Raw genomic sequence first — 15335 nt, forward strand, 5'->3', positions numbered from 1 at the left:
GATAGGATGCAGAAGCCAGTGGGTTAAACAGATTCTTTCTTGTTTCAGGAAAATAATTCTGAGATGTATTCTGTGCATTAGGATTGATGCTCAGTTGTCTACAATTATAATCCACTCAGTCTGAACTCATATATATGTTTCTCCTGGACCACTTAGCTCTTCTCATTCTCTCCTCTTTCACGTGATCAAATCCCAAAATAATTATTTAGGTTGTGTATGCAAGTCCTGATTTTGAAGGGAAACTCAGTTACAGAAAGAGATGAAAATAAAGATACAGGGAAAAAAATGGTGCACTTGGGTGACTCAATTAGATAAGCATCTGACTTCAGCTGTTATCTCAGGGCAATGAGATGAAGCCCCGATAGGCTCTGTGCTGGCCAGGCAAGAGGTTGCTTAAGATTCTTTCTTCTGAGTTCCATCGGTAGCGGGAGCGGAGAGCGGACCCCAGAGAGCCCTGAGCAGCCCCACCGCCGCCGCCAGCCTAGTTACCATCACACCCCGGGAGGAGCCGTAGCTGCCGCAGCCGGCCCCAGTCACCATCACCGCAACCATGAGCAGCGAGGCCGAGACCCAGCAGCCGCCCGCCGCCCCCCCCCCCGCCGCCCCCGCCCTCAGCGCTGCCAACACCAAGCCCGGCACCACGGGCAGCGGCACAGGGAGCGGCGGCCCGGGCGGCCTCACATCGGCGGCGCCTGTCGGCGGGGACAAGAAGGTCATCGCAACGAAGGTTTTGGGAACAGTAAAATGGTTCAATGTAAGAAACGGATATGGTTTCATCAACAGGAATGACACCAAGGAAGATGTATTTGTACACCAGACTGCCATAAAGAAGAATAACCCCAGGAAGTACCTTCGCAGTGTAGGAGATGGAGAGACTGTGGAGTTTGATGTTGTTGAAGGAGAAAAGGGTGCGGAGGCAGCAAATGTGACAGGCCCTGGTGGAGTTCCAGTGCAAGGCAGTAAATATGCAGCAGACCGTAACCATTATAGACGCTATCCACGTCCCAGGGGTCCTCCACGCAATTACCAGCAAAATTACCAGAATAGTGAGAGTGGGGAAAAGAATGAGGTATTGGAAAGTGCTCCCGAAGGCCAGGCCCAACAGCGCCGGCCCTACCGCAGGCGACGGTTCCCACCTTACTACATGAGGAGACCCTATGGGCGTCGACCACAGTATTCCAACCCTCCTGTGCAGGGAGAAGTGATGGAAGGTGCTGACAACCAGGGTGCAGGAGAACAAGGTAGACCAGTGAGACAGAATATGTATCGGGGTTATAGACCACGATTCCGCAGGGGTCCTCCTCGCCAAAGACAACCTAGAGAAGATGGCAACGAGGAAGATAAGGAAAATCAAGGAGATGAGACCCAGGGTCAGCAGCCACCTCAACGTCGGTACCGCCGCAACTTCAATTACCGACGCAGACGCCCAGAAAACCCTAAACCACAAGATGGCAAAGAGACAAAAGCAGCCGATCCACCAGCTGAGAATTCGTCCGCTCCCGAGGCTGAGCAGGGCGGGGCTGAGTAAATGCCGGCTTACCATCTCTACCATCATCCGGTTTAGTCATCCAACACGAAGAAATGAAGATGAAATTCCAGCAATAAGAAATGAACAAAAGATTGGAGCTGAAGACCTTAAGTGCTTGCTTTTTGCCCATTGACCAGATAAATAGAACTATCTGCATTATCTATGCAGCATGGGGTTTTTATTATTTTTACCTAAAGACGTCTCTTTTTGGTAATGGCAAACGTGTTTTTTAAGAAAAAAAAAAAAGCCTGGTTTTTCTCAATATACCTTTAAAGGTTTTAAAATTGTTTCATATCTGGTCAAGTTGAGATTTTTAAGAACCTCATTTTTAATTTGTAATAAAAGTTTACAACTTGATTTTTTCAAAAAAGTCAACAAACGGCAAGCACCCGTTAATAAAGGTCTTAAATTAAAAAAAAAAAAAAAAAGATTCTTTCTTCTTATCCCTTTCCTTCCACCCCTCACCTCCCATGCTGTCTTTCTCTTAAATAATAAACACTGCTGAACTATCTTAGATTCTGTACCTTCTCTCCAGCCATGAACCTATCACTGTCTTTAACTCTTGAAAACTTCATTAGACAAAGTAATGTGGTGAAGGAAGCAATATGAGAAAGCCTATTAATCTGATGAGCATGGAACTGAACAAACCCTATAGATATTTTCCCTTTGACTTCTAGCCTATCAATACCTACAGTGAGTCACATACACTCAAGATTATTGTTTTTATTGTATACTTCATATATTCATTAATTTTTGACTCGTTATCATTTTGTTGAAGTGTTAAACTATGGTAATAAACAAACTTTTAATTAACTTTTCCTCCTATGATACAAATATAACTTGCACTTGAACTTTAGCTAATTTTATGTTCTAAAATTGTCAAAACAAAATGATCAAGGTTTCTAGATTATTTACTGTATTTTCTACTATATAATATTGTTCTATCTCTTCTGTATAAAGAAAATGAATGCTTGGGGCTCTTGGGTGTCTCAGTGCGTTAAAGCCTCTGCCTTCTGCCTCAGGTCATGATCCCAGAGTCCTGGGATAGAGCCCCACATCAGGCTCTCTGCTCAGCAGGGACCCTGCTTCCCTTCCTTTCTCTCTGCCTGCCTCTCTTTCTACTTGTGATCTCTGTCTGTCAAATAAATAAATAAAATCTTAAAAAAAAAAGAAAATGAATGCTTGATAACTAAATGAATGCTTTACTGAACAAATTAAATATGGCAATAGCATTTTATTTTATCATGCTTTACATATTAAACTATAATATTATATCACTGGTCTACAAATAATCTACTCACATAGTCATTTGGAAGCTTTTAGCAAAAGAATTCGTCCACCTGATTGTAGTATAAAAGCCACAGAAATATACAGAAGACTCTTAGGATAGAAAGTTAAATCCAGTTATCTGTGATGCCTTGAGTAGGACCTGACCTATGTATGTCCTGGGATGCACTAGTAACTGTTACATGTGATAGGATTATATTTAATATATACAGTTTCATTTACTTCACAAAGGAGATATAAACTTGAGAATAAAATATTTGATGAATCTATAAAGTCTATATCTATTTGTAACCAATGTGGTAGAATTAAGATGTTAATTTGAAAAAAAATTTCATTGAACACATACACATATTCAATTGTTTTTATATATATAAACAGCATTATTTATTTATGTAAAGAAATGCATTGTCAGTAAAATCCATTTACTTATCAATCATAAGGGTAATTTAAGTACTAAGAATAAGAAATATGTGAAAAGATAAGTGTTCAAGAGTGCAGTTTGTGGTAATTAATACAATATGATAGGCTCATAAAAAAGATATATTACTTGAACTTAAAAGCTTCTATAATTAAGCGATGACCACTTGAAATTTGTAATTAGTCTTGCTGCAGTTTTTCCTTGCACTTACTTCCCTTCCCCAGAAGTTCATTAAGAATTTCTGTGAATGTCCTTATGTTTAATCTCATTCATGGATTCCACTGCTGCTCACAAAACAAAGCCAAAAAGAGAGGTAACTCTATGTGGCACTCCATCCACAAGCAATACATTCATAAATAATTAAAAAGCTCTCTACTTCATTTGTTACCCATTCAGCTGATGATTTAAATGAGTAACTGAGGCCATTTTATCAGCACGTTTAATAGAATGCGACTCAGAAGCTTCACAGTGTTATTTAAGAAGAAATATTCATGTGTTAAGGTTTTTATTTTTTTTAATCAACAAAATAATTTTCAAATATTAAAAGCAAATGTCTCCTTTTCCTCCAAGTTTCCTTGCTATGTCAAAGTTATAAATAAATACATTACAATCGTATTTTGAGTAGTAGATAAAAACAAATGTTTTGAAACTGTCTGTGGGTTGAGTGTCTGGGTTAACTTGTATAAATATCTGAACTCAATGTATTTAGACTTTATTAGATGGTTTATTTTAGACTATTTAAAAATACATGCTCAGATAATGACTTAACATTATTTTATTCATTTTAATAAATAAATTATTTTATTTAATTATGTTTAGATATTTATTTATTAAATTAATGATTCAATATTTAATAATCTAAATTTGAAATATTTTAAATTCTAAAAAATATTTATTTAATTAAATTGATATATTTAATATAAATATTTAATAAATTATTTAATCATTATTATAATTATGCGATACATTATGTATTGTGTAATAATTGCATTTTAATAAATAAATAAATGTATTATTTACATTATTTTATTTTATTTTATTTAGTTGACAAAGAGAGGGAGAACGCAAGCAAAGGGAGCTGCAGGCAGAGGGAGAGGGAGAAGTAGGCTCCCAGCTGAGCAGAAAGTTCAACCTGGGGTTCCATCCCACGACCCTGGGATTACCACCTGAGTCAAAGGCAGATGCTTAACTGACTGAGCCATCCAGCTGCCCAAGGCTTTGTATTCTTAGCTTCTAAATATTGATGCTGCTTCATCTCTGGAGTTAGTAAATTGATGTTGAGAATTCATATCAAAGAATTGATAGTAGCTGTTAAACAGAAACATTTAATTTAGGGGGAAAAAAAGAACAGAAGGAAGAGAAAGGCCAAAAGTCAAAAGCACATTAATATAAAATTTAATTAGATAAATAAAGCTGATATTCCTAAAGGGGGCTAATAAAAGAGCTGCAAAGAGCTGATAGGATTAGGAAAATTGTCCACTCCTGGTCATTTCATAATTTTAAACTATTCCTTAATAAATATACTTAGTTCCAGAAACACAACCACATAAGGACATTTCCACCAAGTTTCCTCTAACAGCATTTACAAATTAGACGTTCAAACAATGTAGTTAGTTATATGTTGCATCTGTATCTTAAAGTTTAAACACTTTCTGTGACACATTTTCTAACAATTAAAATTATATATATATATATATATATATATATATATATATATATACCTTATCCCTAAATGAAACCTTTCATTGTTTATTAGCTTAAATAGGTAAATTAGCAACAACAACAACAACAAACAGCTAATATTATAGAGGTAGGAACAATTTACCTTTTCATTCATTGCTATTTTCTAAAAATTCCTATTTTATTTTTTTCTCAAGTCTGTCATAATAATTTTCTAAATCTCCTGCCTTATTCAAATTTTTTCTTTTAGTGGAAATCTCTATTTCATATTTATTTTCTCTTCCTCCACTCTTTGCTTGAATAATTCAATGTATTATTAGATTTTCTGTTTTTCTCTTTATCCAGATATATCTTTTCTTTCTTTCTTTCTTTTTTAAATAATTTTATTTGCTGGCATTTTACATCAGTACATGCTTTCTTATGGATGTTATAAATGTCTGTGGAACTACTAGAAGAATAAACTTTTTACCTTTAAGAAGTTTACAGTCTAGAGTGCCTGGGTGGCTCAGTTGGTTAAGTGTCTTTCTTCAGCTTAGGTCATGATGCCAGGGTACTAGGATCCAGTCCTGCATCAGCTGCCTGGTCAAAAGGAGTCTGGTTCTTCCTCTCCCTCTGCCCCTCCCCGCCCACTCTCTCTCTCTCTAATAAATAAATAAAATCTTAAAAAAAAAGACTTACTGAAATCTGAGACTGAATTACTAAATTCAGTCTTAATATAAGACAGCTAAACAAAGCAATGATCACAACTGGAAAATTTAGTCAGATCATGGTTTAACATTTTTGGTTGACACAGGACCTCTTTCAGTAACAACTTTCCCTAAATATCAATTTCTTTTTAAGGCAAAAAATTTTGACAAGAAATTCAGATCCTTCTCATCATTTTCATATCAATTTAATGTGACATCCTCGGAGTATATAATCAAATATGTAATTATTCTATCTGTTGCCTTGTATATTGCCTGTATCTTTTTCAGACTCAAAATTCCATTGAGGTAGAGTTTTTTTGTTTTGTTTTGTTTTTTAAAGCAGAGATTTTTAAAGTGTTTGATATATACAAGATGCTTAATAAGTGTTTACAAAACCTATGTATTTCAGAAGCCTTAAACAGGCTTTAAAATAATGTAGGTGATATTAGTAGTCATATCAAACAATTTGTAGGTTTCAGTCATGTAAATAACTACATTTCTCAGAGACAGAGAAACATACAAATGATCTGGGTCCAGTAGGATAATGCTAGCATGTGTTGTAAATTCTCTTATATGACCTTATTCTTGCAAGAATTGGTTATGTGGCAGAAAAAAAGGTATCACTATCTTATACTTTATTATTTAAAGAGATTTATGGAAGTTTTTAATTTCTTACACTACCCCTTTGTTTTAGTGGACCCAATTTCCCTGGTAATGGTGAGAGGAAAGTAGGCGATTTAGGCAGCAGCAAAAATCTCCTACAAGGCACTATAAAATAAGGCTTGTTCTAGATCATGGGTCTGTCCAAAGGGGAATGTTAAGGGGTAGGATGGATGATGGATGCATTGTGGACTTATAACTATAAGATTAATACTGTTATGCCCCAATAATGGGTCTATGATTATAGGAGCGAGACTGATGTAAAGCGAAGGTCAAGCAAAGCTTTATTTCATGCCAAGCATCAAGAATCTAACCGAACGTTCAGGGCCACACCTCTTAGGAGAGAAGGCAACCCTTCTCTGTTTCACAGTCTAGCTTTTTAAGGGCAAAGGCCATGCAGTCAGGCCTGGCCACGCACAGGTGACCAATGAGATTTTAACACACACAGGAAACTCCACAGTGAGGCTAGGTGACCAACTGAGGTTCAATTTACCCTAGTATAGACATTTGACCCAGCCTATTACACCTTGATTAGGATTGGTGCCAAAAAGGTTCCCAAAGGGTGGAGGAGTGGGGCATACTCCTTAGTATCTAGGGAGACAAAATGCAAACACCACCCCACCCCCCGCTGATTGATGTCTCCACCTGGCCTGACCCACCCTTGTATATGTACTTTGTTACCTGGAGCTGATTTCCAGGACTTGTTTTTAAGTGAATTCCCTGGGGGAAGGGGAGCAAGGACAGTTTAAGGGTTAACCTCAATGAAAGCCTCTTGCTAAAATATAAAAATATAAAATAGGTCCTTACATTACAACAACTCAGTAGGGAAAGTCCCAGTGTGGTGATAAAAGAAGTGATGTAACTTGCATTGCACATTTTATTTTTAAAACGTGTAAGTTGTATTTTTCCCTGCCATGACATCATACTTTATCTTCATCTCTGTCTACTAGTTTAAAACTAGTTAAACAAACTCAACAATTTTTTAAAAAATATTTTATTTATTTATTTGAGAGCAAAAGCCAGAGAGAGAGAGAGAGAGAGCATGAGCAATATGGGGCTTGATCCCAGGACTCTTGAGATCATGATCTGAGCCAAAGGCAGACACTTAACTGACTGAGAAAATGAGACTCCCACAAACTCAACAATTTTATAAAATTTTTATTTGTTGGGGTGCCTGGCTGGATCAGTCAGTAAAACATGTAACTCTTGATCTTGGGGTTGTACGTTTGAAATCCACCTTGGGTGTAGAGGTTTTTAAAAATAAAAAACTTTAAAAAATATTTTTTTTCATTTTTTTATTTAAGCCATGGTATGGCAGTGTTGATCACTATATTGTACACCTGAAACTAATATTAACCTTATTTTAACTAACTGGAATTTAAATAAAAACTTTAAAAATAAAATAAAAATAATAATCATAAAAATAAAAAAGAGGAAAAATTATTTGGCAGGCAATTTTCTTAATTGCATTATTATTTATTATTATCATAGTCTGTGTGTGTCGGTGGGAAGTGGCTGGTATTACAGTGAGTTCCATATCTGTGTTACACTGAGGTCCATGTCTGTAGTCAGTCTTTTTTTTTTCTTTTAATTTATTTTCAGTGATCCAAAATTCATTGTTTATGCACCACACCCAGTGCTTCATGCAATAAAGTCCCTCCTTAATACCCACCACTGGGCTCACCCAACCACCTGACACCCTCATCTTCAAAACCCTCAGTTTGTTTCTCAGAGTCCACAGTCTCTCATGGTTTGTCTCTCCCTCCGATTTCCTCCAGCACACTTCTCTCCATCTCCCAGTGTCCTCCACGTTATTCCTTATGTATTGAATCTTATAAAAACTTTTATTTCTTTCCCTATTCTGCTTTGCATATGCTTACCTTAGATGTTAAAATGTTATAAACCTCTCCTGCCTGGTCCATTTTCTCTCTCTGCTCTCATGATTTCTCACGCTCTCCCTGCCAACCCCACATGCCTTACAATATCTGGATATGACTAATCTCTTCCTGAGCTACTTTATTCTACTCTGCCATATGGTTGCCCTTCCCTCTTCTGTACCATAACTTCTATCCCCTGCATTTGTGCTTTAACAATACCTAATTCTTTTCACTACATCTGTATCTTTGAGGTCAATACTCAGTAGTGCAATCGCTGGGTCATAGGCTAGCTCTATTTTACTGGAAAGAAGGGCCATATGCACCCCAGTGTTCATAGCAGCAACGTCCACAATAGCCATTCTGTTGAAAGAGCCAAGATCCCCTTCAACAGACAAACGGATAAAGAAGATGTGATCTATGGATACAATGGAATATCACTCAGCCATCAGAAAGGATGAATACCCAACTTTTGCATCAACATGGATGGGACTGGAGGAGATTATGCTAAGTGAAATAAGTCAAGCAGAGAAAGTCAATCATCATATGGTTTCACTTATTTGTGGAACCAAAGGAATAGCATGGAGGACATTAGGAGAAGGAAAAGAAAAATAAAGTGGGGGAATTGGAGGGGGAAATGAAACATGAAAAACTATGGACTCCAAGAAACAAACTGAGGGTTTTAAAGATGAGAAGGATGTGGGGATGGCTGAGCCTGGTGATGGGTATTAAGGAGGGCACATATTGCATGGAGCACTGGGTGTTTTACACAAACAATGAATCGTGGACACTACTTCAAAAACTAATGATGTATTGTATGGTAACTAACATAACATAATTAAAAAAAATAAAGGAGGGGGACAATACCTAACACTCAATCTTTGCTAGTTTCTTGTTTACCTCCTTTTAAGAGTAAGCTCATTAGTGGTTTTTTGTTTGTTTGTTTGTTTTGTCTCAACTAAAAGAAGAAAAATAATACACATTATTTTGAAAACTTTTTGAACAGTGTACAAACGTTAGTCAAGTCCACAATGTCTCATCTCTTCTTCCTCCTAACATGGCTAAGTTGAAAAACCCTTTATCTGGGAAAAGATCATTCTCCTGCCACCTTGTGTAAGACTTTGGCGTTAGCTTAGATTATCCTTTCTTTCCTTTTCTGAAAATAAGTTGAAAATATTGATAGCCTCAGTTTCTTCTTCCAAAATATGACTGCTTCTTTACCAAGTGCAAAAGCAACCCATTTTGACCATAGTAAACAGCTTGGACCTACTTTTTTGGCTCACTGTTTTAGTGAGACAAGTGGAGTGAAGATGACACACCATTTCCAAATGTATTAATAATTGGTAGACCATACTTCTAAATTGAAATTTTGTTGCCATTAAACTACGACCAGACTCACTATAATTACAGAGGTAAATTCTTTATATTTACTATATTTGAAATTACCATATAATACCAATATAAAATTATGATTATGTGAAGAGTCTGTAATATTAAGAAGATGACTTTGAAATTATTGCTTATCTAAATGAAATTTCCCATTTTATAATCTTGTATAAGCTTCCGTTGTCATTTCCTATTTAAAATCTATTAGAAGACACTCTTATTTTCCCTTAAGTGGGAAGTCAAATGTGGAACAAATTCATGCCAAAGGAACTGATTCTATATTCCACTGAAGACCAGGTGGCTTCCATGTGGCATTTTGCCTCTTGCATATTGTTCATCTCCTACAACAAATGGGGGTATGCTATTTAGTAAACTAATTCAACTCAATTAGAGACATTGTCTTCAAGGGATAACATCATAGAGACTAGAATCAGAATCATACTTTTGGGAAAATTGGGCCCAGGTTTTTTTTGTTTTGTTTTGTTTTAAGATTTTATTTATTTATTTGACAGACAGAGACCACAAGTAGGCAGAGAGGCAGAGAGAGAGGGGGAAGCAGGCTCCCTGCTGAACAGAGAGCCTGATGCGGAGCTCGATCTCAGGACCCTGAGATCATGGCCTGAGCCGAAGGCAGAGGCTTAACCCACTGAGCCACCCAGGCGCCCCTGGGCCCAGGTTTTGATGGCTTCTTTCCTCAATCTTATAAAACCTATTTGAACTCTACTGGATGCCAGAACTGCTTAAAAATATTTGGTCCCTTGTAATTTTAACCTTCCAGTATTCAATGCACCTGATCCATGTAATATCCTATAGTATTTTTGTCAAATGAAGACTCCCAAAGTGTGTTTCTTGGGAGACACTTTTCAATTGGTTGCTTACATTTCTGCATTTATTACTTGTTCTAGACCATCCTTTGAAGATGGTTGTATTGAATAGACTTGAAAGACAGAAATAGTATCTTTTTTTTAACTTAACCTGTTGTGTTTGCAAATATTATCTGCCTCTGTTTTGATTCTTCTTGTGGGAACTGAGGCTCTGAACTGATATATAACTCCCACCCCTACACACACACACACACACACACACACACACACACACACACAAAACTGTTAATATTCTGGCTACCTCTATTGCTCTGAATAATAAACTATATTATTTCTGAACCATGAGTCTGCGTCTTCTATCAGCACCCAAGAAACCACGGCAGACTCATACACCAGCTTTCAAATAAGGGAAAATAATCTCAGAAGCTTTATATTTTTTGATAGTGTTTCCTACTTCTGAACATATGACTGAACACATATAAAGCTGGAGCCATGACCATTTAGAGCTTCTTCTGCGGAAGAACTATGCATTCACTAGTAAATAAAAGTAGTTTCATCTCTTTTTTTTTTCCTCCTGGACACCATTTCCTCTCTCACACTGTTGCTCAAATTGGATGGAGTCTAAGGTCTTTTGAGGAAATTTTTGTTTAATGACTCAAAATAAAATAGGAAGAGTCTAAAGTGCTAAAAATAATTCTAGATAAAAGGTATAAGAGCATGCCAGAAAGGATAGTAATTTTATCTAACAACTGCCTGTTCATCCCTTTATTTGTTCATTAACTAATCTCCAAATTCCTGACTAAATCCCTTTTGTAAGCCAGAATGTGAGCTAAAAACTGGGATTTTAAAAAAGTTTTTATTTGAAATCCAGTTAGTTAACATATATGGTTGTATTAGTTTCATGTGTACAATATAACATATAACACTCAGTGCTCATCATGACAAGTGCCCTAATTAACCCCCATCACTTATTTAATCCATCACTCCTTTCAGATCCTCTCAAGTAACCATCAGTTTGTTCTCCGTAATGAAATGTCTTTTTCTTGATTTGTTTTTCTTTCTATGTCTTATTATTTTCCCCTTTGCTTGTTTGTTTTGTTTCTTTTATTCCATATATGAGTAAAGATATTTGTCTTTCTCTGACTGACTTATTTCACTTTTAGCATTATACTGTCTAGTTCCATCCATGTTATTGCAAATGGCAAGATTTCCGTCTTTTTTTATGGCTGAATAATATTCCATTGTATATACATACCACTTATCCTTTATTCATTCATCAATTGATGGATACTTGGGCTCTTTCCATATCTTAGCTTTATAAATAATGCTGCTATAAACATAGGGGTGCCTGCATCCCTTTGAATAAGTTTTCTTATATTCATTTGGTAAATACACACCAACAGGATTGTTGGATCACAAAGGACTTCTATTTTTAAATTTTATGGAAATTCCATACTGTTTTCCAATATGGCTGTCTCAGTTTGCATCACCACCAACAGTTCACAAATGTTACTTTTTCTTTTTTTTTTAAGATTTTATTCATTTGACAGAGAGAGATCACAAGTAGAGAGAGAGAGGAGGGAGCAGACTCCATGTCTGGCAGAGAGCCCGATGTGGGACTTGATCCCAGGACCCTGAGATCATGACCTGAGCTGAAGGCAGAGGCTTAACCCACTGAGCCACCCAGGCAGCCCCCACAAGTGTTACTTTTTCACATCCTCTCCAACACCTTTTGTTTCTTGTAGTGTTGATTTTAGCCATTCTGACAGGTGTGAGGTGGTATCTCTTTCTAGTTTTGCTTTGCAATTTCCTGATGATACATGATGATGGACATCTTTTCATGTATCTACTGAACATTTGAATGTGTTCTTTGGGGAAACACTTGTTCATGTCTTCTATCCATGTTTTTATTGGATTATTTGTTTTTGGATGTTGACTAAAAACTGGATATTAAGTAACACACAAGACAGGTTTCCTTGAGCTTAAATTTTATTTGCATGAGTATCATTAACAGGAAAAAATATGCATATGTGTATGTACAAGTGTGTTTATGTATACATCTATCTATCTATCCTCTATCCCCTGTCTTCTAATTGTGGTAAATCCTGTAAGGTGGGAATGGGATAGTCTGAAGAAATATGCTGCTGGATATGTTGGGTAAGCAAATTTAATTGCACTCAGATGCATTGGATATAAGTGAATCACTCAAATGAGTTATTTAATATTATATAGAAACAAATTAAAATTTTATGTAGTTGAAAATAATAGGTAGTTAAAATAATTTTTGTTGTTTGTTGTTTCTGTGTCTTTTTTTGTTTATATATACTATGGTGTGAATGTTTATGTCTCCCAAAATCATATTATGAAATCTAACTCTGGAAGTGATAGTATTAAAACATAGGGGCCTTTGGGAGGTGATTAGGTCATAAGTGGGATTACAGTCCTTTTAAAGGAGACCCCAGAGAGTTCTCTTGCTTCATTCATCATGTGCGTTTACAGTGAGAAGATAGCCATCTATGAGGAAGTGGGCTCTCCCTGGATCTGCCCATTCCTTAATCTTGAACTTCTCAGTTCTAGAACTGTGAGAAATAAATTCCTGTTCTTTATAAGCTATTCAGTCTATATCATGTCCGTTATAACAGCCTGCATGCAGAAGGGCAATATGACCTAAAACGAGAGCAATAAATATAAAGCTTCAGTAAAGTCAGTTGGTACAATGTTCTTTTACTTAGAGAAGACATGCTGCTTCATGTTAAACCTTGATATTGTATATGTTTCTTGAAGGGCCACTTCTTACTCCTTTGTATGTTTTCCACAAAGTCCAGGATGATGCCTTACATAAAGGTAATATTTTATAAATACCGTTGGAAATATATACTTCTCTAAAATCTTATTTTGCCTACAGATTACTTGGATCCACTTTCCCTTGTGTAGAATATTTGAAATATATTAAGAACAGAATGTCTCTCTAAATAACATTTAGAATCATCATTAGTTTATGACTCCTGACTCATTTGTTTATGAAGTGATACTTACTGCAAGAACACTGAAGTTTGTAATATAATTTTTGAATTAATCACCAAGCTAATTTATTATAACTTATGAAAAAATAATTTCTCATGTTGGTTTAATTCTGCTCTTATGTTATGGTCATGACATTTTCATTAAAATAAAGTAGAAAATAGAAGTAAATAATAAGTGAAAAATATGGGGCACCTGGGTGGCTCAGTGGTTAAATCCTCTGCCTTCGGCTCAGGTCATGATCTCGGGGTCCTGGGATCGAGCCCCACATCGGGCTCTCTGCTCAGTGGGGAGCCTGCTTCCTCCTCTCTCTTTCTCTGCTGCCTCTCTACTTGTGATCTCTGCCTGTCAAATAAATAAATAAAATCTTTTAAAAAAATAATAAGTGAAAAATAAAAAATAATAAATAAAAATAAAAGTAAAACTCTTGTGAAATGTTAAACTTTTCTTACTTATTTTGTTTTGCTTTTCCTCTACCATGTTGGCAAAGCTGTATTTTGCAGATAGATACAATTTTCTAGTTGCTAGGTTTGTTACTTTTGCTAAAATTTTCAAAATATAAGAAGTTGAATAGTCATGGATTATTTACAAAACTCCTTATCTACACATATAAAAATAAAACAATGATGGTGACCTGGGTATTTCTAAGATTGTATTCTGTTTTTCCATATTGTGTTTTACAATGTAATTATTAAAGATTCTGCATATATTAACACCCATCCCCTTCTATCTCATCTGTATGTCCATTACAGAGCATGTATGATTTCTATTCATTGCTATGTTGTGGTGAAGAGATTGTCTGAAGTAGTCCTATATTTATGCAGGTAGATCTTAAGCTATGGTGCTCTTGTTTATTTGCTTGTTCGTGATCAGTATGTCTGAAAGATGGTAACTATTGCATCAGGTATGACGATTAAAAAATATTATTGGTGCCTGATACACTGTGATGAAATAGGTAAGTCGATTTATAATTTGTTAATTAAATTAGAAAAGAAATTTCTGTGGATTTGTCCTTTATTAAGAGTTTTTTTTTTAAACGAATTCCTTGGGATGGTTTTTGTGTAATATATATCACATGCCTCAACCTTTAAATTTGAATGTAGAAAAGAGTTATCAGAATGAGCCTAGAAAATATTGTTATGAAATATTTTTGTTCTGTTATATTATGTTAACTTGGGAAATAATGGTAGTTATTTTTATTAGCATTTCCTACTTTCCACATGCCCTTACAGATGAGGTATCATGTTTTTCCTACTCTTTTTATCGTGGTTGTTATATTCTTCATGATCAATAACAATCAGTGAAAATTCATAACATTAATTTTTTTTGGGAAAGTGATATTTTAGCAAGAATCCATGACCAAAAATTTTAGCTGTTGTTCATCCAGTAGGTGAGACTATCAATGTTCCCAAAATTTCAAGAAATAGAACTTATTAATTGTGTTGGTTAATGTTTATTGTCTCTGAACTGAGAGGTGCATAATTCAATTCAAAATTTATTTTGAATTGAAAACAAGGTCTTACTGAAGTTTAGTCATCCCACTTTATATCAGGCCTCCAGTACATTCTAATTTATTTATAGAAAATATCATAAACATGAATGTCACTTTTCCTATTGCATTTATACTGAAACTGCAATGACTCAAAGACGTCAGATCTGAAAAACACTACCTTTCTATAATTTCTGTTTCCTAGGAGGAATGGATATACCATTTTAGCACAATTATCCAACAGTATTCAAAACCACCATAAATTTTAAAACATAGTTATTACACCCTAAAAATCAAGTATGAAAATGTATAAACAACCAAGTCTCTATCTGTAAATGAAATACTCCCACACAGACTGGTTTTAAAACTTTCTAACTTAAGGAATTTGATAGCACAGACTCAGGGTAGTAGTTTCAGTGCCTACAGTATACTTTCAGGGAGAGAGTAATGTAGGCTCTGAGTCACTTTCTGCCTAGAGATGA

At 35.7% G+C, this 15335-nt stretch overlaps 1 pseudogene across 1 annotated transcript; it reads left to right on the forward strand.

The window, feature by feature from the left end:
• Nucleotides 1-434: 434 nt before the first annotated feature.
• LOC309872424 (Y-box-binding protein 1 pseudogene) lies at nucleotides 435-1662 on the forward strand (annotated as a pseudogene). The gene has a single exon. The product of its transcript is annotated as a Y-box-binding protein 1 pseudogene (transcript).
• The last annotated feature ends 13673 nt before the right edge of the window (nucleotides 1663-15335 follow it).

This window comes from Mustela nivalis (assembly GCF_964662115.1).
Source record: "Mustela nivalis genome assembly, chromosome: 1".
In the NCBI taxonomy this organism is placed as follows: domain Eukaryota; kingdom Metazoa; phylum Chordata; class Mammalia; order Carnivora; family Mustelidae; genus Mustela; species Mustela nivalis.